The 27,336-nt window shown below is 37.7% G+C and overlaps 1 protein-coding gene across 1 annotated transcript in view; it reads left to right on the top strand.

Annotated features, from left to right (window-relative positions):
- WDR49 (WD repeat domain 49) overlaps positions 1 to 27,336 on the top strand; it is a 983,894-nt gene that overhangs the window by 356,088 nt on the left and 600,470 nt on the right. The window lies entirely within an intron of this gene.

Genomic DNA, 27,336 nt, shown 5'->3' with positions numbered 1-27,336 from the left:
AATGTGGAGGGGGTTTTGTTTATTTTTTTTATGGTGGCCCTACTATATATCACAATGTCAACCATGCAGGGATAACAGATGTAAATTATCTGAGAGACTGGGGTGCAAAGCCATACACACACATGTGACATCAAGGACAGGCAATCACAGTTAGCAACCCCACTATTACCCAGAGCACACATTCAACCCATGTGTCATACGCCCACACATGCCTAGGTAACAGCCAGTATGTGGGTAGTACACTGCATATTGGCCACTGATAGTAACTATGCAGTGATAGCAGTGGGCTACAGAGGGCATGTCACCCTGCCCATCTATCCAATATGCACGTACATGCAGACAGTGCACCTCCACCATGTTCGCCAATGGACACCTGCACCACCTATGGTGCCTTCACATATGACTCACAATGGACATACCATGCCTAACAACATGCCCTGTATGGACAGATGACACTAATATCAGGGAATGCTGTTAGCATGCTATCAATGTAGGTGTAGGGTAAACCTGCTGCCCATTGCAAGTTCCTGCCACAGGTGGGCAAGACTGGCACAGTAGCACATGTCACTGTACATGCATGTGGGAGGTGTGCACATCCCAGACACCATCCATGTCATGGACTAAGGAACACATACATGGCAAGTGATGCACAGCATTGGCCACACACAATAGTCACCCAGGTGACTGGATGGGGGATAAAATACCCACCTATGTGGGCAAATGCAGAAACTACAGGCCTGAGCCACAATGCAGACCACTGTCATGTGGCCTGATGCCAAAGTATTCCCATTGCCTACCCTTGTACAGCCTGCTGGCACAGTTGACCACCACACACCTGTGCAGACATGCACCCATGCATGTCAGAACTGGCACCCTGTGTGTTTATGTGTATGTTGTATGGTGTGCATGTCCACATCCACACTCACTACAACCCCCTCAGGACATACTGAAGCACGCTGTCTGATGTCTGACACCTCTTCATACTGTTTGCCCATACAACCTCCGTATGACCATTGTGGTGCATGCGATACCTGCACATTGATGTGTTGTGGCAATCCCACTAGTGATGAGTTGCACTCCTGGCCCTGCCAAGTGTGTCAATGTGTGTGTGTGTGTCCCTGTGTTGATGCTGGCACCTGTTCATGCAGGCAGGCACATGTATGTCACCTACCGTACACGTCTGCATGTGTACGGTAGGTGACATACACATGCCTGTCTGCATGAACATGTATGTCACCTACCGTATCCCTGTTGCAGATGTCACTCACCATCACATATATGTTCTGAGTGCTACACAGCAGGTAACCCATGTGGCGCATCCAATATCCGCATCGAACTGTGATAGCACTATATAGTTGTTGGGGGTTTGATACTCTGTGCTGGTAGGTGTGTGACACAAACATGTTTCAGTTTTACTCTCCCACCCCTCCCTAACATGTATTTGCCTCTGCCTGCCTTCCCCACCCCCTCTCTGGTGGATGTGGAGGCCCACACCTGCTTTGCTTAGGCAGCAGCATGTCTAATTTAAGTGATGCTCATGATCAGCTGATGGCCTCTGCATGAATTGCTGCCCTCCCCTAGCTGATTGAATGTGGAACAGCTGTGGTAACATTCCCATAGCCAATTGCATGGAAACACACTCCAATATCTAGGAACATCATGGTGGTGTTGGCCCTTTTCATTCACTGTGAGCAGGAACTAGATCTGTTGTTTGGCAAACAGCATCACAGATGGATTGGGGACTTACCTCTAACAACATACACTGTTGAAAAAAGGCAACAAACAGGAGGGGGATGTGCCTGTCCTGACTACAGATGGTAAGTGCTGCTATACTGCAGTTGGGGTAGTATTGGTTTAACAGGGTGTGTGTGCATATGGCTGTCCTACATGTTTTAATACTTGTCATGTCAGTGCTATGTTTATGAGGAATTCCCATCTTTAGGGTCATCTGCAGACTGGGCAGTGTGTGGTGCCTTGTGTTCCTTGTGCTACCCACAGAGCACCTATCTCTCAACTGCAGAAGGTAGTGTGAGGATTGCTGTCAGTAGATGGTGACAGCCGGGAGAGTTACTGACGTCATATCCCTCATAGGCCATATGTTGCATCAAACCCTGTTACGACAGGAAATGTATGAGGTTATCACAGCGACATGTCAATATTGGCCCTGTGTTTGTGCCTCCAGCCACAACTCTGTCAACCTTTGTACATATGTCATGCAGTAGGGGGTGCATATGTTCTGTACACCATATTTGTTAACAGCATATCTGATATCAAGCCAGTGAGATATCAGCCTGCTACACATGTTATGTATAGTAGGGGTTATATTTGAGGACATAGCCTGGGCATTCTGTGGTTGTGTGTACAGTTCTGAGGTATGTGTAAGTCTGGTAATTGTCAACAGTGTGTGTATAGTGCATATGTACCTTGGCCTGTGTAGAGACTGTGGTAGATGTCATTGTTCTTGGTCCTGTTCTATCTGATGTTACATGCTGCTTCACTGTATGTCACCCTATCAGCTTACATGTTTGTAAGGGCAAACACACACATGTCCCAAACCACAGACAGCCGTCGGACCACACTGTGTAGTGGCCCAGTATATGTAAGGTTGTTGTGTGAGTGGCTCATATGAGGATGGTGTACATCAGATAGTCCATATACTGTAATAGTATGCTAGCTTACCATATGTGGCTGTTGCTGTGTTCACATTGGTTGTGGTTATGCACTTTCACACAGGTGTCTGTTACTTTGTGATGTTACATGCCTGTAGACCCTGCTATCTATGCAGGTACATGTGTATTCCCACATAGGAGATGTAGCCCAGTGTTGAGTCAGTCTGCCTGTAGCCTGCACTGTGCTTTGTGACATGCCTAGCAGCTTACTTTACTTATCCAGTGAGCTGTCATGTCCAGATACTTATTTATTTATTTATTTATTTATTTACATTTGTTGACTGGGCTAGTCTAACTGGATATATGTCCATTTTCAGTAGAGGCCCAGGGAGAAAAGCTCCAACCAGTAGCAGAGACAAGTTTACAATGTACAATGTACAGTAAAAAAATTACATCTGTTTAAAAACACATTGTTTAATTTGAGGATATAACATTGTGTTTTTTTTTTCTAAAGCAGTGGAGAAGAGAAGAGTTGAGAGAGTAGAAAAGAGGTTTAGAGGTCAGAGAGGGTTATATAAGGGAGAGAGCAGTGAGTTATCAGATGATGGTTAAAGTTAATTCTTATCGGGTGGGAGTAGATGCAAGAAAGGAAAGAACAATAGGAACCTGGTTCTGGTGTAATTCTTGTAGGTTCTACTACATACTTGCCAGATGTACTGCTGCCGGGCCACCATAACAGTCATGTATATCAGACAAAGTAGTGGGGTGCTGTTCAGATGTATGTCACTAACTAGTGGATAGTATGTGGCCATGGCACCTCTGTACCAGTAGGTGTATGAATGCATAACCTATGGGGGCAAATGTATACCAGTATGTATGTGTTATACCCATCTACATAGCTGTTAACATCCACATTGAAAGGCCTGGTTCACATGTCTTGCATGAAGGGGTTTTGTGTATACCCCTGGACTGACCAGAGTGTGTCATACTGTCCACATATATTGGCCATATTGCAGCTGTAGTCTACAGGGGCATTACTGTGCTAGCAGTGGTACTGTACTATGATGACCTTAGGATGTCTGTTAGTAGCCAATGGCGCACATGTTAACAGCAGATGTGGCCTCCCACACACACCATTTCTGTGAAGACAATCCCTATTACAGTAGCAATAGTCTACAGATATACCTGCACCACATACGTGACATCCCCTTGCACTGAGAGGTTGGGACTATTTGGGCTGAGGTAGGGCTCCACTCCATGTGCAGGACATATGGTGAACATATATGTATATATAAGTATACATATATCCATATAGATATATACACATATACATATCTTGCTTACTGTATGACAACAGTTTTACACATATGTGCCTGTGTTCCAGCCTCTGTCCTCCACCTACATACCAGGCTTTGCACATATGATATGCTGTCAGGGGTTGTTATGTAGTGGGCTGTGTGTATGTCATGCTGTCATTCCTGCCATCACACCACTGCTGTTGTGTCCCCCACACATACTGGGGGGTTGGGGCCATATATGTGTGGGTTTCACTTACACAATACATGTGTGCCCTAATGCACTCCAGAGGCCAGTGTATGTAACAGTGGTATATGGCCCAGTATTTGTGAGTGTAGGGGGGGTGCACCATGACTAACCTAGGCTGTTACAACATGTGTGGGTATCTGGGATAAGCTGCCTTAAGGTATCTGGATGTACTTTACCATACAATTCACCTTGGGTAAATGCAGGCCTACTGCCTCCTGCCATATGGGATGTTCTGTTTGTCAGTGTGATTGTGATGGTGTCAGGTATACCTTGCTATGTAACAGATACATCCCATTGTGTCAGCTGAGGTCTGTACCCCCTAGGGATTGTGTACAGAATGTAGAAAGAGGCTGCTGACCTATACATCTGCATTACGTACTGTTGATTGTCTGGTATGCTGTGGCCCAGTCTGTCATTACTATAATACTACTTGAAGGCCTTGGCCTGGACAACAACATATGTCAAACTTTCCAGACAACTGTCTTAGTATAACTGTTTCACAGTTGCATTACACTGTTCATATGGATGTCAGTGTCTAAACAGCTATATGACATGGCATATACAACTGTCATATTACACAAATAAAGCTTTCACATTCATTTATACACACCTGTGTGTGGTGTTATACCCTTTGATATCTCTGTGGGTATATGTTGCAGGCTATGAATGTCATTCGTATGGGTGGCTTATACAGTCTCCAGTTGGTAAGGTGGTGACTGTAGGAATACTGGCTGCTCCATATTGTATGCACATGCTACATATGTATCTTGCTGTACATATCTCTTTGTGTTTATGTGTAGTTACATATATATCTATACATACATATATATATATATATATATATATATATATATATATATATATATATATACACCTATATCTGCATATATGTGTCTGTGTATATGTATCCTAGGGATGGCCATGTCATGTCTGGTCCTGGTTATGGGATCTGCAACACATGGTACTGTATTACAGGGGGGTCGTACTTGGCTGGGGGTGTATACCTATTCGTACCAGACGTATATTGTGTGGGGCCTCTCAACCCCATTAACATTACATGAGGACATATATGTTTTTTGTTATTTTCCCATTGTTATCTACAGATGTATGTCCGTATATACCTATATATATATATATATATATATATATATATATATATATATATACACACACACTTATATCAATATGTTGTACCTGTTTAGACATTAATGTATTTACTCACACATACATCTACCCGTTGGAATACATTTGCTGTACTGTTGAATGACTGGGCTGGATAATATGTTTGTGAATACACCAAGCATATGCATATCTGAGATGGCTTAGTAGTAAATCACTTTGGCTATGGTGTGTAGGGCCCTGGGTTTGATCCTAGCAGAGACTGTTTATTTTGTTGCTAGGCAGGCCATTGGATACAGTGTGATTAAGGCACTTTTGAGCAGTTGTAAGCAGGTTTGCGTGGGTTTGTGTGGGTTTGCGAGACAGTAAGCACTGCTAAGTTATGGTTACTGTTTCTTATACTCAGTTAGCTCCTGAATTGCTTAGCCTGTGTAGGCATTGCTTACACCCACGCAAACAGGCTTAATCCTGCTTACTGTTATTATGTGAAATACTTTCTAGGATAAGGAAGACCCGTCTTCTCATTATCATCTCTTAATCTCTTAGCTCAATGATCACAGACAAAACAAAACAAAAAATAATAATAAGGGGCAAAGGGGGAAAGTCAGGGGCATTTTTTAAATATTGCTATTATTCATTTAGAAAGTTAATAGAAAAACAATATTTCTACAGGTGACTGTGGTGAAATTCCCTGAGCATCAGTTGCCCTAAAATGCAGGACTTCTACTAACAGAATGCCAGTTACTGTTTTACACAGATGGTTTCTACATTTGCTCCAATAGCATTCTTCTTTTTTGGGGATTTATCCCTTCTTTGAGTTGGTGCATACATTAAGCTTGATCAGTGTGTGTGTGTGCAGGGGGGGGGGACTTGTCCTCTGTCCCCCCCTCATAAAAAGCACTTATATATTATTTTTTTGCCCTTTTGTCTTTTGGGTATTAGTTTTCAGTACTTCTGATGCATGAGGTTTTACTGTTCTATGTTTTGTAGTATTAACTAGAAAAACAATTTGCTTTAATGTCCATTTTCTGAAGAATAAGACATCTGGAAAATGGCATTAATTACTGAATGTAATTTTCTGTAATTCTGTAATTTTTATATATCACCATCCAGGATCAATTGCAAGAACGCCCACAAAAAAAAAAAGAAAAAAATCATAAGCCTTTATATGGAGAGCTACTTTGATGTGCAATGTTACTATTCCATATTTCCATATTTTCAATATTATATGCTTTTGTATCTACATCTGTTTCCATATTAACAAATACAGCACATCCATTGCAAAATATGTTGTTTAGTTTAGAAAAGGAAGCAATATAACTTTAGAAATCTTCTGACAAAATTCTTAATCAGAGTTAATTAATATTTATATTAAGACTGGTGTGAATTCCAGAAACCGGATTGGCTGTAGGGCTCATAAAACTGTCAGTGTCATAGATATAACATCTTCATCTCCTCAGTGCAATTAGTATTCTTGATGCCCTGACTGCCTCACAGGAATTGTTATTAATTTATTTCATGAAAGCCTTCATCTTAGCTTTAAATTTTGTTCAGCTAATAAAGCCCACTAAACAGCTGCTGCAGAAAAAAATATGTCTTATTTTTGGTAACCGTTTGATTTTTCTGAGACTTGTTAGTGTGAGTCCTGGAATAGTGAGCCTGAATGAGCAAAAATACAAATTTGCATTTACTAATTCTGTGATTGCCATTTCCCAGTGTATTCCCTTTTTCCCCACAACATTGCAGTCTTAGAGTTGATGTATACAAATTCAGGGTGTGTGTGTGTGTGTGTGTGTGTGTGTGTGTGTGTGTGTGTGTGTGTGTGTGTGTGTGTGCGTGTGTGCGTGTGTGCGTGTGCGTGTGTGTGTGTGTGTGTGTGCATGCGTGTGTGTGTGTGTGTGTGTGTGTGTGTGTGTGTGTGTGTGTGTGTGTGTGTGTGTGTGTGTGTGTGAGTATGTGTGTGTGTTTTGGTGTGAGGATTTGCCCATCTGCAAAAAAAAAATAAAAAATAAAAAAAATAAATAAACTGAGTATGTGCTGTTCTCCTGTACTTCCTTATTTTGTCATAATTCCAGGGCTTGCACTTACATGAGTATCAAAGTTGCTATAAAGAGACTCTTTATTCCCAACATATTCACTAAATTCTGAGATCTTTCAACAGATCAAGCTATAAAAGAGTTGTTGTTGTGTCTTTCGGCTTTTCCCGGTTAGGGGTCGCCACAGCGGAACTCTGGTCCTATAAAAGAGTAAAACCAAAAAATATGCATAACCTGTGAATTGTAAATATTGCAGAAGTACAAAAGTAATGATATTCAGCAAAATCCAATATTTACCTCAATAATATTTAAAACATTCAAAGTCTTCACCTTAATAGTATATTACAAAAAATCCAGAAGTAAATTATGAACAGTAAATACTATGGAAAGTACAAATAATAACAATGCTCAGCAAAATCCTAGCTTTACAAAAGTAATAGTTCAACCATTCAAAATCTTTAGACCAGTGTTATATTTAAAAAAATATAATCTTTAAACCAGTGTTATATTTAAAAAATATTTTTTTGTAACTATCCATAAACAGCTTCCTATATCTTGGTAATAGAGCAAGCTAGATAAAATATCGGCAACCCTGCTTTTCAGCCAGATATAAGGTTTCACAGAAGTATGGATAATTAATTTCTGAATGCTTAGTTTTGAAATATTTACAGAAATATGAAGATTGTATCTATCTACATATTCAGCAGTATAAACAATGCTCAAAGTTTTTAGACGTTGTACAAGTTATTGGTCTAAGAATTGATGACAATGCCATGCAGCATCATGTAAGCTTTCAGATTATGCCATGCAACAGGTTGTAAGTCAATTAATTGATTTGTCAAGATTAACATGAATATAGACATGCTGTATATCTTCATAATGACTGTCAAGGTACAAGTTTATATTTCCACCGTGTGCCCTTAATTAATTTGTTTAAATAGGGAAATAGTCCCTAAAGGTTTAAGGGTATTTAAATACCCTAACAATGTCCAGATTGGTTCCCATTTCCACGAATGTTTAATCAATGTTTTTAACAATTGTGGGTTAGAAGTTATTAAATTAATTATTGATTAAAATGACAATGACAATAAACAAAGGGAATTGGGGAAGGACATTGAGATTTTGGATGCTTGTATTACAACTGATTTAATTCATGGCATAAAAGAGGAAAGTGAAAAATATTTTTCTATGAGAAAGGATATAGACACTAAGTGTGAGGAAGTGATACAGCGTAAGTTAGGTAAATTGAAAAGGGATGTCAATGAATATGAAAACCACACAAGTTATCCAAAACCTAATTTTCAGGCAAACAAAAATAATACACACAAAGGGACATGGAACAACAAAAGAAGGAATTTTCAACATGAAAACAGACAGGGGTTAAGTGAAGGTTATGGATGGAATGAAGCAAGTTATGACATTGATTTTCCCCCCATGCAGAATAGGGGAATATTACAGGAAGGCAATAACAATTATATGGAAAATTTTCGGAATTGGGGGGGGGAAAGAGGGCAGGGGAGATATTATTAGATACCCCCAGCCCAGATGTTAATGATACCATCCTAGAAGTTATTGAGAATGATAAAGTCAAACACACCTATCAGAATTTTACCATTTATAATTTTAGTTGTCTGACATTGAATTCAAACCATTTTTCACTACTCAGTAAAGGACTAAAGTATATACCTAATAGTAGAGGTGATTTTACATGTACAATTTTGGATGTTAAGCTGTTCATGAGGAAAATTAATTTAGAAATTATGGCTTCCAAAGCGGGCTTCAAAAGAGATGGTGGGGGTGACAACATGTTGAAGAGAAAGTCAACTTATAACCCCCCATTATTCCCTCAAATAAAGAATTTTGAAAATATTATGGTTGATTCAGTTAGAAAAAAACACAATTCAAGCTGGGTACACTATAATTTAAGTAAAAATGAGAACGAAACTTTAAAAGAATTAAGTAGTAATGCATCATTGAGGGTTATGAGGCCGGATAAGGGTGGGGGGATAGTCATAATGGATAGAATCTTGTACGAAGGAAAGATGAATACCATTTTGAGAGATGATACTAAGTATACAGCGGTATCTTTAAACGAAATCAATGTTGCCTATCATAGGATCAACTCTATTCTACAAGATCTTCTGACAGAGAATATAATAGATGACAAAACTTTTAAATATTTAGAAGTAAAGAAACCCAAGGTAGCTACTATATTTGGAATACCGAAAATCCATAAGGATATGGAAAATCCACCCCTCAGACCAATTGTCTTGGCTGAGGGCTCTAAAACAGTTCCCCTAGCCAAATTCGTGGATTTTAAGACAAAGCATATTTGGGTCAACAACAAGTTAATTCTTAAAGACTCCTGGGACTTATTGGGGGAATTAAAACAGAATATGTATAGGGAGGACATGCTGTTCATCACCATAGATGTCATTGATTTGTTTGGATGCATACCACATACTGAGGGGATGAATTTGTTTGAGGAGTCTGTGTTCGAAGATGATCATTTGAGTCTTAATGACAAGATAGCGAGTGTGACACTTATGGATACTGTCTTAAAACACAATTTTATCATGTTTGATTGTGAATACTATCAGCAGAAGACAGGTGTATCTATGGGGGCCGCTTGTGCCCCCACTTATGCTAATATCGTGCTTTCCAAATGGGAAGAACAGTTTATCACCAACTGTAAGTTCAAGGAACTATGGACAGTTTACCATAGATTCTTGGACGATATTGTCATCTTTTGGATAGGTAGTGAAGCAAGTTTCCTAGAATTCATGGAATATATCAATCAAACTACTAAATTTTTGAAGTTCACATATACTATCAGCAATGAGTCTCTGAAATACCTAGATATAGAAATATATAAAAGGGCAGGTAAATTTGAGAGCAAGGTATTTAGAAAGGAGACATATGTGAACTCTTTTTTACATTATGACAGTGCCCACCCCTTACATAGTAAGAGGAACATTGTCAAAGGACAATTTGTAAGGGGCTCACGAATGACATCAAATGACTTAGATTTTCGAGATGAATGCATGATTCTACACAGTATGTTCAAAGAACGTGGATATCCTGAGGAGTTTGTTAAGAAGTTAAGAAGTGAAGTAGAGGAAGGAAGGTTGGGTAGATTCAAACCTATATTAGGCAAGGGTAATACAAATAATTTGGAGTCGGGATATACCCCTGTAGTAAACAAGAAGAAAAATGATCATGACACCTACATGAGAAGCTTGGTGTTAGAATATAACAGTTCCAATTTGAAATTAAAAGATTTTTTTCAAAAAAGAATGGAAGAAGTTTAGTTCTTTAACAGATATAGATGAGATCCCTAGAATGGAACCAAAAATAGTGTTCAAAAATCCACCTAACATAGGTAAAATATTAGAAAGGAGTAGTGAAACAGTTAGTGAAAGAAACAGAATGAGGAGGGGGACATACAAATGTGGAAGTGCCAACAGTGTCCATATATCATGAACAAGGCAGAATTATACATAGAAAGTAGAAAGAGAAGGATAAAAAGTAAGACTTATTACAATTGTGAAAGTAGAGGGGTAGTTTATATTGCTATTTGTCAGAAATGTCAGTCGTTCTACGTGGGTAAAACTGAAAGATGTTTGAAACGGAGAATATATGAACACAATTATGACATTCTGAAAGCTAAAAATACTAATGCATTATACAAACACATTAATATATGCCCTGAATCTAAATTTGAATTTTACGTGTTGGATCAAGTTAAGCCAGATATTAGGGGAGGCCTCTGGGAGGAAATCCTGGAAAGTAAGGAGTTATGGTGGCAGGTCAACCTAGATTCCAACACTGATCCAGGGATTAATGACTTTCTTACAATTTCACCTCTACTAAAAATAAGAGCTAATAAATTATAGTGCATTTCTGGATATGAACACTAGATGGCACTACCATTGTATGTAAAGTGAGTTCCCATTCACAACAAAATATTTTTAAGGATTGAACATGAACAACTTTGCATTATTTATTTATATATATATTCATATTTATACACGTAATCAATTAATATTATTAATTCAGTATTTAATTATTTTAATAATTTGTTAAATGTCAGTTTTTAATGCCAGTTTTAATGTGTATATTTATATATATCTTTTAAATAACAAGCACTAAAGCACTTTATAGTGAAAGGCATTAATATTCATGAACTAAGTACATGGATTGGTGTGTTTGAATTAAAAGACAAAGCTCTATGGTCAATTAAGTTGATTTTATTTAACTATTTAGTATTTAAATGTGTGTTAAAGGAATTAGATTGTCTGATGAAGTCCTAGTGACGAAAACGCATATTTGCAGTGTGGATGTAAGAGCGTTAATTCATTTCCTTTGGCGAGTTATATATCATCTTGTTGCTGATATTTTTGTTTCCCGAGTGAAGCACGCAGAGTGGATTTTATCTTATCGTGGAATAAACTTTCTGATTGCTAACCAGCGTGCCCTAGCACTTTTTTTGGATTTATTAATTAATTTGTGATTACATAGCTTAAAATCTGTACCACTGTCACGGATTAATATGGCAGAGGGATAGGGGCCACAGTCCTTTGATCTGTACCACTGTCCCAGATAAAAACTATACATCTGAGGTATTTGGCCTTAGGAGTATATACTAAGTAATCACTGCTGCCTTGGAATATGATTCAAACCAGTCCCACTGAAATCGGCTATGTACTGCACAGGTGACACTAACAGAACGGATGATCAGTCAGTCCATCTGGTTAACAACCTGCCATTCACAATTCTGAGTTCAGATGTTTTGTGATTTGAACAAGAGTCGAATAACACCAAGTAATGCTGACCATTCCACTCGAAAATGTCTGTAGCTACTGTCGACCAAGGTAGTTCAGGAATCTGGTTTAGCTGAAGTTGCTCTTTCTGTTGATGTGGCTAACAACTATTACATACAGAACAAGATGAAAGTACTCTCTCAATATCCCTTGACATAGAAGGCCAAAATGCTAATTCTCTCACCCTTCTTTTGGCCGAATCTACTCCTGGGTGGCCATGATGCAAAACAGTAATATACTCCTGTTGCAAGAACTTTGGAACAATTACTTTTGGACCTTAGATGATGATACCATTGTCAAACAAAATCTCATCTCTGTAAGGAAAATAGGGTTGCAGGTCTACTGGTAAGCAAGATTGCTTTGACGGCCATCCTTGACTGATAAAGTGGTTGAGCTTCTGAAGAGCTGGATCTGAGGCTGTATGACTTCTAAGCTCATCGAGACATGTGGAAGAAATATTTCTCACTTCCATGACTTCAAAATCAAGTTGCTCGTTTTCATGCTGTTCAGTGGTATTTCTGGGTGATCTGGATAAAGAATCAGCAAGATAAAGAAGTTTGCCTTTTGTGTAAACAAGATTGAAAATATATTTTTGCAATTTCAACAGCATGTGTTGCAATCTGGCAGGAGCTGTATGCATAGCCTTTCTCAAAATAGTGTCTAGAAGTTGATGATCAGTTTCAAATATATAATGATGGAACTTCGAACATGCAAACACAACTGCCAAGAGCTCTTTCTCTATCTGCGCATACTGCATTTCAGTTTGGGTTAGAGTTCTGGATGCATAGGCTACTGGTCTACCCTCTTGAAGAATGACTGCACCAAGGCCAAATTTCAAAGCATGACAAGAAAGAGTAACTGGTTTGTGAAGATCATAGTAGAGTTGGTGGACTGGCAATTCCCTGTTTAAGGACATCAAATGCTCTCTGGTGTTCTGACCATAATCAAGATACATCTTTGCGTATCAGCTCTCTAAGTGGTGCTGAAAGTTGGCTCAAGTCTGGAATGAACTTGCCTAGATAGTTAACCAGGCCAAGAAAACATTGCAGGGCTTGAACATTGTCTGGGCCTAGCATCTCGAGAATAGCAATTTGCTTTCAAGGAGCTGGTCATAAGCCTGAACTGGTAAATAAATGACCAACATAAGTAAGTTCTCGTAGCTGAATTTGCACTTCTGAGGATTCAGCTTAAGATTAACTTCACGTGCTCTTTCCAGAACTTTCTTGAGGTTTTTGTCATGCTCAGCTTCACCATTACCTCCTACTAGAATATCATCTACTATAATAGCACACGGATACCCAGAAAAAATTTGTTCCATGGCATGCTTGAAGACTTCATTGACAGAGTTTATCCCAAATGGCATTCTCAAAAATCTGTACCTGCCAAAAGGAGCACTGAAAGTAGTTAGCAATGAAGATTTTCAACCAAATAAAATTTGCTAAAATGAACTCTTTGCATCCAAAACAGAAAAAAACAGTGGCATTTGGCATAAGAGCAGCGACTTCTTTGACTGTACGCATTGGATGATGAGGTCTTTTCAGTGCATTGTCCAAATCTCATGGATCAATAGATATCCTGATATCATCTGTGCTTTTCTTATGAGCCATGATCATGGAAGATACCCATTCAGTAGGTACATTGACTGGACACATTACACCTTGCTGCACCATTTTATCTGGCCTGGCTTTGACTTTGTTCTGCATAACGTCTGGAACTTTCCAGGCTGGCCTGACAACTAGACTGACTTCAGGGTCTAACTGGTAGTTTGCCTAGTTTGTTTTCAAAAAGATCAGCATAGGTAGAAAAAATAGACTGTGAAATTAGAACAGTGGTCTTTTAAGCTTATATGGTGCACTTCCTTATTAAAATGAAAGCAGTCCCATTTTCAAACTGTCTCTGAGGCCTAATAATAACTGTACATGCCTTTTGACCATGTAAAATTGTAAGTCATAGCTATTCCCAGCAGAGTAACATGAAACCACTACTGAACCTTCAGTTTGAATTTCTTCACCACCATAAGCAACAAGCTTTGCATACTTTGCCAAATCAAGCTTCTCACAGCACATACTCTAGCAAATGTTTCTACTGACACAACATTGCCCTTTGAACCTGTATTGACTTTGAGCTCTGTGGGTCTTCCATTTATCTGAACAGTACAAATATTTCATTCTTTGCCCATAAATCTACTGCATTGACTGTTTCATTAAGCACAGACACACCATTAACATAAAAAGTAGGGTCACAACTTTCTAATTGATCAACTTGTCTCTTTGAATGTTCTCTTTTAATAAAAAAATGAGCCTCTTTTGATTTACAATATCTTGGAAAATGATTCCACTTTTTATATCAGTGGCATTACTGATCAAAAGCTAAGTACTTTTCTCTTTTAGACACATGATTACCACCACAATTACGGCAGTTGACTATGAGGCTAAGTAATGGTACATGCTTCACTGAGACTGTGCTCACTCTGGAATTTGTTAGAAAGCTACAGGGTTTACCAGTGAGTGCTGTAGGGCTCACAGTTGCTGCCATGTGCTTGGGCCTATTTCTTTTAACCATTTGCTGTACACTATCAACATGAGCACTAGAAGATACTGGAAGCATGCATTTCTCATTTGTAAGCATATTTGTGTGCTTTTCTGTGCATTTATATATCTGACAAATCTCAATGGCCTTATTCAAAGTTAAGAAGTAAATGGAACCAGAAAACACCAATAGGAGCTCGTACACGAGAGAGTGAAGTACAATCCTTTATTCCACAGTTTAGCGCTTTCAACTGGAACACCCCAGTCTTCTTCAGAACCATTTAAAACATGCACATATCCTGATATATATAGTCATAGTGAGTCAATCAGCAGAAAGTCCGCCAAAAGTTTTAAAGATATACATCATACTGCCATATTAATGGAAATGCAATCACAAAATGTCAAAGTGTATGAAGGAAAGGGAATACCATCATATATACAGGAGTAAAAATATTAAAATATTGGTCTATAATAACTAATAAAAAGAACAATATGTCAGATAATATGAATATCTGATCTAAAAAACAGTGCACAGTAAAAACTATGCTAAGACATGTACAAACTATTATAATAAGGTCATATTGCATAAACAACAACAATACTTATGCAATTCGTACCAATAAATGAACTAAATAAACACAATGATCAAGGAAATTAAAAAAATGTATAAAAAATCAGAGTGTATAAAAAGATACTGGTCCAATTCTATTGGGATAGTACCAAAAAAGGTTTAATGCTAATAAAATCGTTCAGTCCGGGGGGTCTCGTGGCATCTAATAAAATCTGCCACTTACTCTCCATTGCGACTAAACGCATTTTCCAATTACCCCCAAATAATGAACTCTTTAATTGGTCTATAATGGCAAAACGAAAAATATGCTCTCCCCCATGTTCATTAATGTGTCTAAATAAAGCATTTTTAGTATCCTTTTTCTGGATACGATAATAATGTTCATAAATACGCTTTTTTAAAGATCTTTCAGTTTTGCCAATATAATACGCGGGGCATGATGTACAAGAGGCCAAATAAATCACCTGACTGGTGTTACAATTCCCTGTTCTGGTCTTTATACAAGAATAATTGATGTCTTTTAATCGGATAAGACTATCTTCATTAATATGGTTACACTGCTTGCATCTTCCACATTTCCTAGTTCCCTTATATACGTCTAGTTTATCAAGATGATTGTTCCAAGATTCTTTTGAGATTAATACCCGTCTTATATACAAATTTGGGTTTAGTTCCCACAATTTGATCCAAGTTGGTAGTTGTAATAATATCCCAATGTTGACATAAAATGTCCTGGATAAAGTTGGTATATGGGGTGTAGGTTAATACACAGGCCCTACCGAACATTTGAGGTTCATTGTCTTCACCTTTCAACCTAACCACAAAATTGCCCAATAATGGTGGATATTTATTTCCCCATTCCTTCTGTACATAACTTATAACATCTAGAAGCATGTTAGTCGGATACCCACGATTAAGAAACAAATTTTTAATAACGTCAAGTTCTGTTCTCATAACTGATTCAGTGGATGACATCCTGGCCGCGCGAATGCACTGCCCCTTAACAATATTTTTGAAAACATGTGGTGGATGATTACTGGAAAAATATAAATAATCATTCGAAAAGGTTGGCTTCTGATAAATCTTGGAAGTAAAACCATTGTGTTCAAGTCCAATCAAAACATCCAAATAGGGAATATTGGTAGTACTAGTACTGTGAGTGAATTTTAAGAATTGGGAGGAATTGTTGATAAAGGACATAAATTCTTGTAGTCTCTCAGTGGAGGCCTGCCAAAGAATAAAGATGTCGTCCAAATATCTTGCATAAAATTTTATGTCAGGATAAAAGTTACTTTTGAAAAGTACTTCTTCCTCCCAGTCCAACATCACAAGGTTTGCAAAAATGGGAGCACAAGAGGCTCCCATAGCAACCCCCTTTATTTGTTTGAAATATTCTTCTTGAAATACAATGTAATTATGTTCCAGCACTAGACCCATCATATCGCACAATAAGGACACCTTATCCCAACTTAAACCTGAATATTTCCTCAAGCTGTTGGAAAAATGTTCTAAACCATCATCTTTTGGTATGCTTGAGAAAAGGTCCACTACATCTATAGTTAGGAGGGTAAGATCACATTTCCAGTTGTCCTTTGTTAATTTCCCTAAAAAACTCCAAGAGTCTTTCATAATGTGGGGGATGATTCCATAAATGTGTTTAAGCTGGTGATCTATCCATCTCCCAATATTGAAAGTTTTGGACTTTGACCCAGAAATAATGGGTCTGAAAGGGGGTTTCTCTAAGCATTTGTGAATCTTAGGTATCCCCACGATTTTAGCCAACACTGGATAGTCATTTTTCAAAAACATGTAAGTCTCATTCGTGATCCTATTATCTATTAAAAATTCTTCAATAGCCAGATCAATACGTCTGTGTCCTATGTTGATCTGGTTGATAGAAATACATTCATACGTATCAGTCTGGTGTAATATATCATATATACTAGAATTATAAATGTCAGACTGAAAGACAACAATCCCTCCACCTTTGTCGGGTTTCATGATGTGCACCTCCTTATTATGTATCACTTTATTTAAACATTCTCTCTCAGAATGTGTTAGATTCAACTGAGAATTATAATATAATCCGTGTTTGTTCCTTATGTCCTTATGTAGTCTATAGATATCCTTACACACTAATTTCTCAAAACTCGAAATACTAGGATGAGAATTTGGAACGTAGGAGCTTTTCTTACACAATGGTTGATTCTCTAAACAACCCTTATTTTCTGCTTTGTTGTCAAAGAGGATAGCCAAGTTTAATTTACGACGATATAACTTGACCTGTTTAATATTGTCGAATAAATCACTACGGACAGTAGGTATAAACTTCATACCTTTGCTCATAACATTAATAAACTGTTCATCAACCTCCACGTCAGTGTAATTGTAAACATTGAAACCCTCATAGCTAGTAAGAGTATATGAATGAGTGTGTAAAATTTTAAGATTGCTCTGCGATGTCTCAGCATTGATGGTAGACTTAGCAAATGAGGGTGTCAATGTGGGGTACTTAGCTAAGAATAGTCTGTCCCCATAAATATCACTGACTCTGGTGTGGGGGTCAAGTGTTATTTTCTGTGTCTGTTCCATTGTCTGTTGAGATTCCTGGGGAAAGAAGGTAATTCCTTCTGAAAATTTCTTTCTTTGCTATCTTTATTAATACCCCTATGTGTGGATCTAGAGGGATTCATATGTAACCCTTCCTCATTTGCTTTTGCTTTGGGCCAAATGTAAGCCCTATTAGAACTGTACAATTCTAAATCTCTAGTCAATTTCTTACTTTTTCTATCGAAAATACTGTGAGCCTTGCTGTCGGCTAGATAGAATTGTTTCTTAAACAAATCCTTCCAAATGTCAAACTCAGCATGGCTAGTAATGGTCTCATACATACTCTCCAATTCATCTGCCAGCAAGGCACATTTCTCTTGTTGATACTTAAGAAGAAGTTGCATATAGGCACATCCAAAGTTGTCAAATAATCCATTAAATTCGTTCACAACATCTTGATTATAGGGAATGCCTAATGGCAGCTAAAAAAATCTTAAGCCCTTAGGCACTACATTAATTTTCAAACAATTGTTAAGGTAGCTCATATCTATTTTTGAATTTTTAAATGCAATAAGTCTCTTCCCAAAATCAAAGATCAATTCTTTAAGTGAGCTATAAACGTAATCTTTATTAGTATATTGATCTTTTTTTACCAAAATCAAAGTCAAAGTCATCATCTTTGTCGTTTAAAAACTGCTCCATGAGTTCTCTTTCGTGAGCAGTTGTAGATACCTTGTAATAATTCAGTCTATTCTGCTCGGCACCACCGTGCCTGGAAAATGTCCTGTGGTCCTGGTTCGGGCTAGAGATAATATGATGTACAGTACCTTTATTAGCATTCCCCAGCTTCTGCTGTTTGCTTTCATAATGTTTACTTACTTGTGTAACTTTGGGCCTTGCGCCAACACGTTCAGCTTCTCGTCTAGCCCGTACAATACTGAAGTCAAACGTAAAGTCTTGAGCTGGGGAAAACCCCAACGGATCAAAAGGAATGCCCTCATCCTGGTTGTTAAAACGTCCCAAGTCCTTTGGGGATGCGTCGGGGATTACACAGGCGTCCGGTAAATCAATAACGCCATTAGTAGCATGTACCACCTCTTCGGTCGTCCGGAACGCTTCAGGGAACTCTCGTTCAGGCGTAGGTGCATCTCTCCTCATACGTGCACGTTCACGCTCACGCTCACCAGTGTTCTGAGCCATCCGTATGCAGGAAGCTACCTCTCCCTCACCTTTGGACGAGGATACACTCCTGTTAGTGTGAATCACATCACGAGGATCCGATAAATGGCACAATTTGGTGTTGTTAGATGCTAAATTAGTAACCAGTTCAAATAATTTTTTCAACTCACATTGCACGGCTGAAACTTCAGCTCGTAATTCAGTGAACTCTTCCCGAGACAATAAAGCACCGGATGTGTCTTCCTGATCCATCATAAGGCTGCAACCAGTAAAAAATCAAATGATCACCAACTGTAAAGAAGTAAATGGAACCAGAAAACACCAATAGGAGCTCGTACATGAGAGAGTGAAGTACAATCCTTTATTCCACAGTTTAGCGCTTTCAACTGGAACACCCCAGTCTTCTTCAGAACCATTTAAAACATGCACATATCCTGATATATATAGTCATAGTGAGTCAATCAGCAGAAAGTCTGCCAAAACTTTTAAAGATATACATCACACTTCTTTACAGTTGGTGATCGTTTGATTTTTTACTGGTTGCAGCCTTATGATGGATCATGAAGACACATCCGGTGCTTTATTGTCTCGGGAAGAGTTCATTGAATTACGAGCTGAAGTTTCAGCCGTGCAATGTGAGTTGAAGAAATTATTTGAACTGGTTACTAATTTAGCATCTAACAATACCAAACTGTGCCATTTATCGGGTCCTCGTGATGTGATTTACACAAACAGGAGTGTATCCTCGTCCAAAGGTGAGGGGGAGGTAGGTTCCTGCATTCGGATGGCTCAGAATACTGGTGAACGTGAGCGTGAACGTGCACGTATGAGGAGAGATGCACCTACGCCTGAATGAGGGTTTCCTGAAGCGCTCCGGACGACCGAAGAGGTGGTACATGCTACCAATGGCGTTATTGATTTACCGGATGCCTGTGTAACCTCCGACGCATCCCCAAAGGACTTGGGTCATTTTACTAACCAGGATGAGGGCATTCCTTTTGATCCGTTGGGGTTTTCCCCAGCTCAAGACTTTACGTTTGACTTCAGTATTGTACGGGCTAGACGAGAAGCTGAACGTGTTGGCGCAAGGCCCAAAGTTACACAAGTAAGTAAACATTATGAAAGTAAACAGCAGAAGCTGGGGAATGCTAATAAAGGTACTGTACATCATATTATCTCTAGCCCGAACCAGGACCACAGGACATTTTCCAGGCACGGTGGTGCCGAGCAGAATAGACTGAATTATTACAAGGTATCCACAACTGCTCACGAAAGAGAACTCATGGAGCAGTTTTTAAACGACAAAGATGATGACTTTGACTTTGATTTTGGTAAAAAAGATCAATATACTAATAAAGATTACGTTTATAGCTCACTTAAAGAATTGATCTTTGATTTTGGGAAGAGACTTATTGCATTTAAAAATTCAAAAATAGATATGAGCTACCTTAACAATTGTTTGAAAATTAATGTAGTGCCTAAAGGCTTAAGATTTTTTAAGCTGCCATTAGGCATTCCCTATAATCAAGATGTTGTGAACGAATTTAATGGATTATTTGACAACTTTGGATGTGCCTATATGCAACTTCTTCTTAAGTATCAACAAGAGAAATGTGCCTTGCTGGCAGATGAATTGGAGAGTATGTATGAGACCATTACTAGCCATGCTGAGTTTGACATTTGGAAGGGTTTGTTTAAGAAACAATTCTATCTAGCCGACAGCAAGGCTCACAGTATTTTCGATAGAAAAAGTAAGACATTGACTAGAGATTTAGAACTGTACAGTTCTAATAGGGCTTACATTTGGCCCAAAGCAAAAGCAAATGAGGAAGGGTTACATATGAATCCCTCTAGATCCACACATAGGGGTATTAATAAAGATAGCAAAGAAAGAAATTTTCAGAAGGAATTACCTTCTTTCCCCAGGAATCTCAACAGACAATGGAACAGACACAGAAAATAACACTTGACCCCCACACCAGAGTCAGTGATATTTATGGGGACAGACTATTCTTAGCTAAGTACCCCACATTGACACCCTCATTTGCTAAGTCTAGCTCGTAATTCAATGAACTCTTCCCGAGACAATAAAGCACCGGATGTGTCTTCCTGATCCATCATAAGGCTGCAACCAGTAAAAAATCAAATGATCACCAACTGTAAAGAAGTAAATGGAACCAGAAAACACCAATAGGAGCTCGTACATGAGAGAGTGAAGTACAATCCTTTATTCCACAGTTTAGCGCTTTCAACTGGAACACCCCAGTCTTCTTCAGAACCATTTAAAACATGCACATATCCTGATATATATAGTCATAGTGAGTCAATCAGCAGAAAGTCTGCCAAAACTTTTAAAGATATACATCACACTGCCATATTAATGGAAATGCAATTGCAGCTCCATTGCGGCTAAACACATTTTCCAATTACCCCCAAATAATGAACTCTTTAATTGGTCTATAATGGCAAAACGAAAAATATGCTCTCCCCCATGGAGAGTAAGTGGCAGATTTTATTAGATGCCACGAGACCCCCCGGACTGAACGATTTTATTAGCATTAAACCTTTTTTGGTACTATCCCAATAGAATTGGACCAGTATCTTTTTATACACTCTGATTTTTTATACATTTTTTTAATTTCCTTGATCATTGTGTTTATTTAGTTCATTTATTGGTACAAATTGCATAAGTATTGTTGTTGTTTATGCAATATGACTTTATTATAATAGTTTGTACATGTCTTAGCATAGTTTTTACTGTGCACTGTTTTTTAGATCAGATATTCATATTATCTGACATATTGTTCTTTTTATTAGTTATTATAGACCAATATTTTAATATTTTTACTCCTGTATATATGATGGTATTCCCTTACCTCATACACATTGACATTTTGTGATTGCATTTCCATTAATATGGCAGTGTGATGTATATCTTTAAAAGTTTTGGCGGACTTTCTGCTGATTGACTCACTATGACTATATATATCAGGATATGTGCATGTTTTAAATGGTTCTGAAGAAGACTGGGGTGTTCCAGTTGAAAGCGCTAAACTGTGGAATAAAGGATTGTACTTCACTCTCTCGTGTACGAGCTCCTATTGGTGTTTTCTGGTTCCATTTACTTCTTTACAGTTGGTGATCGTTTGATTTTTTACTTATTCAAAGTTAAATCACTGTCACGAAGCAAAATCTTTCTCACAGCGTCATCTTTAATACCACACACAAGTCTGCCCTTTATCATCTCATCCCTTAAATCACCAAATCTGCACTTTTTTGCTTTGTTTCTCAAGTCAGTTATATATACTGTAAAAGTTTCATGAGGCTTTTGATCTCTTTTGTAAAATAAGTGCCTTTCCATTGTAATATTTGTTTGAGGTTACACAATTCTTTAAATTTACATTTTAAGCACTTGGGGTCTTCCCTTTACTCAGCCAGTACAACTATATGGTGCTTTTTCACCTTTCCTGCAAACACAGCAGGTGTATACACAACTGAACACTCTCTATGTATGGCTTCTGAACCAGCTAAATTAAGCAGAATAAATACCTTTGTATGGTCATCTTTATTAGAAAATGCAGCTTGCATGAAAATATCGTACTCTACTCTCCATTACTTTGCAATATTATTATCAAATACAAGAGGACCTGGTTTTCGAAATCCATCTGCTATGCCAACAAAGTATGCTCAAACACACTGAAAAAAATGGCCCTTGTAATTATATATGAACATGCACACATAGCCAGTACTTGTTATAACATTCAAATGCACATTAAACTCTTTGAAACACTGTACTTTGTGAAATATGCTTTGAAATGGCTGTATTTTGCAAAATAACTGCACTGTAATACTGCACAAACTTGCAAACACTTTGTACTATCTGAAGTATACAAATAGCTTTAATTAATGGAAAAAAATAGCTCATAGTGAAGAAATGCGGTCATTTTCATATTTTGTACATATGCAATCTGGACATTGTTTCAAACATTTCCATATTTATTTTGAATATTTTTATCAGTATGTTGCAGTTTCGGATATTTCGTTTAACTTGAAATTCGTTTTGAGCGTTCTGAGTGTTTTGTTTTATATTTTTTGAGCAAGAAATCCTTTAAGCAAGTTTTGATGCCTGAAATTTGTTTCTGACCTGTTTTGCAAGTTAAACGTGCAGTAGGGATTATCCATTCCTCTATATTAACTGAGTGCCTCGTGGTTTTGAATCTGGATCCCATTCTGACACAATGTCACTCATCTTGGTTTATAATTGAAGACAAACAGGTAGGGTAGTTCATTTTTATGCTTTATTACATAGAAACACATCACGATGGATAGCAGTAGTACTACATATAAACAAACTGATTAACTGACAGACTACACAGACATACATGCATACATCTCAACAGCTAACTACAAAATGGCAGTTAGGCTGACACACACACTCATTATTTATACACATGTGCAAGCCCATGGAAAGCTTCTTAAAGATATACATACATATTGATCTATAGGCAGCCTGAATGATGATGAGATACTGTTTCCTGACTACCATTTTGTTTTATCCAGATACTACAGTGATGTCTTTTTGTGTTTGTGTACTTAATAGTCACAGACACTTTTAACATTTTAAGCTCATTCTTTCAAAGTGGGACCTTAAATATTTATATGATTTCTGACATATAAGTACATACAATAAAACACTGATTAAACATTAACCTTGGCATATAATTAACGTAATTAAAATATTGTGTATTTTTTGTTACATGTTGCACAACAAATGATGCCAGTAGATTCTTGTTCTGTTAAATTGTTCAGTTTCAATTCTACTCAAAGTAATATATTTCTATATATATATATATATATATATATATATATATATATATATATATATATATTTAATATGTATATATAATTAATGTTGCATCAACATTTGCATTTGTCTACAAGTAAAACAGAATCCACAATACATTGAAAATGTATGGGCGGCGCAGTGGTGCAGCGGTTAATGCTGTCGCCTCACAGCAAGAGGTTCTCTGGTTCAATTCTCGGCTGGGGTGCCTTCTGTGTGGAGTTTGCATGTTCTCCCTGCTTTCGCGTGGGTTTCCTCCACATTCTAAAGACATGCTTCTGGAGCATTTCTCCCCGGGCCTCTGCTGAAAACAGGATCTGTGGAACTTAGTCGGACTTTCCCGGTCAACAAATGTTAAATAAATAAAATGTGAATGTTGATGTAACACTACACATGTACCATGAAACAGCCTTGTCACATAAAAAACTAAACTAAAAAAAATGTTGTGTGTTGTGTGGGGGGGCTGATAATTATATATACACACTAACTCTAAGGTCACACAAAGTTGGGAGAAGGGAATATTCTCAACCCAAATCCTGAACACACCTGTTGACCATCTGTTTACCATATAAATATATATTAATCTGTGTATATATATATATATATATATATATATATATGTGTATATATATATATATATATATATATATGTGTATATATATATATATATATATATATATATATATATATATAAACATAGGCAGCTGGTAACTCAAAGCAGGTTAGATGTCCATGCTCAACCAATAGAAAGTTCCACAAATTTAATAAAATACTAAAACTTAAACTAGCTCTAACATTTTCACATTTCATGTTTCACCAAGTTTTTAAATATATATATATATATATATATATATATATATATATATGTATATGCGTGTATGCACATGGACAAGTAAGACAGTACTGGAATATTGTATCTTGCACAAATGCTACCTAGAGTGTGCTTTGTGCTTTAAGCTGGTGGAATCCTGTGACTTTTCCCCCATATGATTATTAAGCCAGCCAGAATATCATGTATGTACTGGCCTGACAAGGCTCGTTATGGGTTACTTGTTTCACAGGCACAAAATGAGCATTAGAATATATAAACAGTAAAACTTTCTTGTCTGTAAAGTTATTCATATCAGATTTAAAACAAGTTCCTGCAACTATCACCATCATGTAACTTTCAGGAATGCCATTCCACAAAATCAAAAAAATCAATATACAATGAATACTCGGATAAGGTGGACATAAAGCCTTATAGATGAGATGGGGTAGTAATAATAATATTTCCAGTACAGACGTGTAGCACAGATCACATAATCGTATACTTTGTAGGGTCTCTCACCTTCTCCTATCTTACCTGTGCTCCACAAATGTGCAGAATCACATGTTCAGCACAGTCCTAAATGTGAATACAGAATTAACAGGCAGCATTAATGCATTCAGAGGTATCTTATTTCTATAAAGATGTGAACATTCCTTCCCCATGAAATCTATGAAAGATACAAGTAGGTGTAATATGCTGAACACATACAGTGCTTTGTTCTTTCACAATTTTTTTGGTATTTATGACGTCATTAGTCCTGTATATGAAAAGCACTCATTATGAATGTAAGCTATGTTACATCTAGGTTTCTAATATGCCATAATCTGACTATTAACTAATCTTTAAAATCACATCGACTGTAACATCATAATAGTTTTCACTAGCAGCTAGTTTCAAGATTTAATATTTAAGACTGTGTAGCATATACAGTGGATAGTGTACACACTCCTGTTAAAATGCCAGGTTTTTTTGATATAAAAAATGAGACCACAATAATTCATTTCAAAACTTTTTCCACGTTTAATGTGACCTATAACCTGTACAATTCAATTGAAAAACAAACAAATGAGTTATGGGAAAAAATATAAAAAAATAAAAAACATACAATACAGTGGTTGCATAACTGTGCACACCCTTAAACTAATACTTTGTTGTGTGTGCGCACCCTTAAACTAATACTTTGTTGAAGCACCTTTTTATTTAATTACAGCATTATACTGCACTGGTGGTGCTGCGGTAGCGTTGTCGCCTCACAGTAAGACGTTGTCCTGTTCGATTCTCAACTAGAGTGTCTTCTGTGTGGAGACATGCGTGAATGGGCGTACCTTCCTTGAAGGTTGTGCGTCAGGGCCGGCAACTCGGCATGTAAAAATCTACTGCCAATCATTAGCAGACCGGAGTTCCGCTGTGGCGACCCCTAATGAGGAAAAGCCAAAAGACACAACATTCAGTCTTATTGGGTACACACTTGTCATCAATTAAAGAGACTTTGATTGACCCCAAATAAAGTTCAGCTGTCCTAGTATGATTTTCATGACATTGCTCAGTTGCCTACTACAGCAAATGCCATGGTTCACAGAGAGCTTACAAAGCATCAAAGGGATCTCATTTTTGAAAGGTATCAGTCAGCAGAAGGGTACAAAAATATTTCCACAGCATTGGATTTACCATGGAACACAGTGAAGACAGTCATCAAAAAGTGAAGAAAATATGGGACATCATTGGCGTTGCAAAGAACTGGATGTCCCTCCAAAATTGATGAAAAGACAAGATGAAAACTGGTCAGAGAGGCTGCCAAGAGACCTGAAGCAACACTGAAGGAGCTGCAGTAATTTCTGGCAAGTGCTGGTTGTGTACAACATGTGACAACAATCCTCTGTATTCTCCATATGTCTAGGCTATGGGGTAGGGTTGCAAGATGGAAGCTTTTTCTTTCACATAAAAACATCCAGGCCCGGCTAAAATTTGCAAAACAATACATGAAGTCTCCCAAAAGCATGTGGGAAAATGTGTTATGGTCTGATGGGACCAAGGTTGAACTTTTTGGCCACAATTTCAAAAGGTATGGTTGGTGCAAAAACAACACTTCGCATCACCAAAAGAACACCATCCCCACGGTGAAGCATGGCAGTGGCAGTATCATGCTTTGGGTTGCTTTTCTTCAGCTGAATCTGGGGCTTTAGTCAAGGTGGACGGAATCATAAACAGTTCCAAATACCAGTCACTGTTGGCCCAAAACCGTCAGGTGTCTGCTAGAAAGCTGAAGATGAAGAGGAATTTCACCTTTCAACACAACAATGACCCTAAGCATACATCCAAATCAACAAAAGAATGACTTCACCACAAAAAATTAAAGTTTTGGAATGGCCCAATCAGAACCCAAACCTAAATCCAATAGAAAATCTGTGGGGTGACCTAAAGAGGGCTGTGTACAAGTGATGCCCTCGCAATCTGACAGATTTGGAGCAATTTTTGCAAGGAAGTGGGCAGATATTGCCACATCAAAATGTGCCATGCTGATAGACTCCTACCCAAGAAGACTGGATATTGTAATTAAATCAAAAGGTGCTTCAGCAAAGTATTAGTTTAAGGGTGTGCACACTTATGCAACCAGCTTATTGTACATTTTTTATTTTTTATATTTTTTCCCCTAACAGATTTGTTTGTTTTTCAATTGAATTGTACAGGTTATAGGTCACATTAAAGGTGGGAAAAGTTTTGA

This window comes from Protopterus annectens, chromosome 4.part1 (assembly GCF_019279795.1).
Source record: "Protopterus annectens isolate FY-2018-M chromosome 4.part1, PAN1.0, whole genome shotgun sequence".
In the NCBI taxonomy this organism is placed as follows: Eukaryota; Metazoa; Chordata; order Ceratodontiformes; family Protopteridae; genus Protopterus; species Protopterus annectens.
This window is presented reverse-complemented; position numbering and strand designations above follow the sequence as displayed.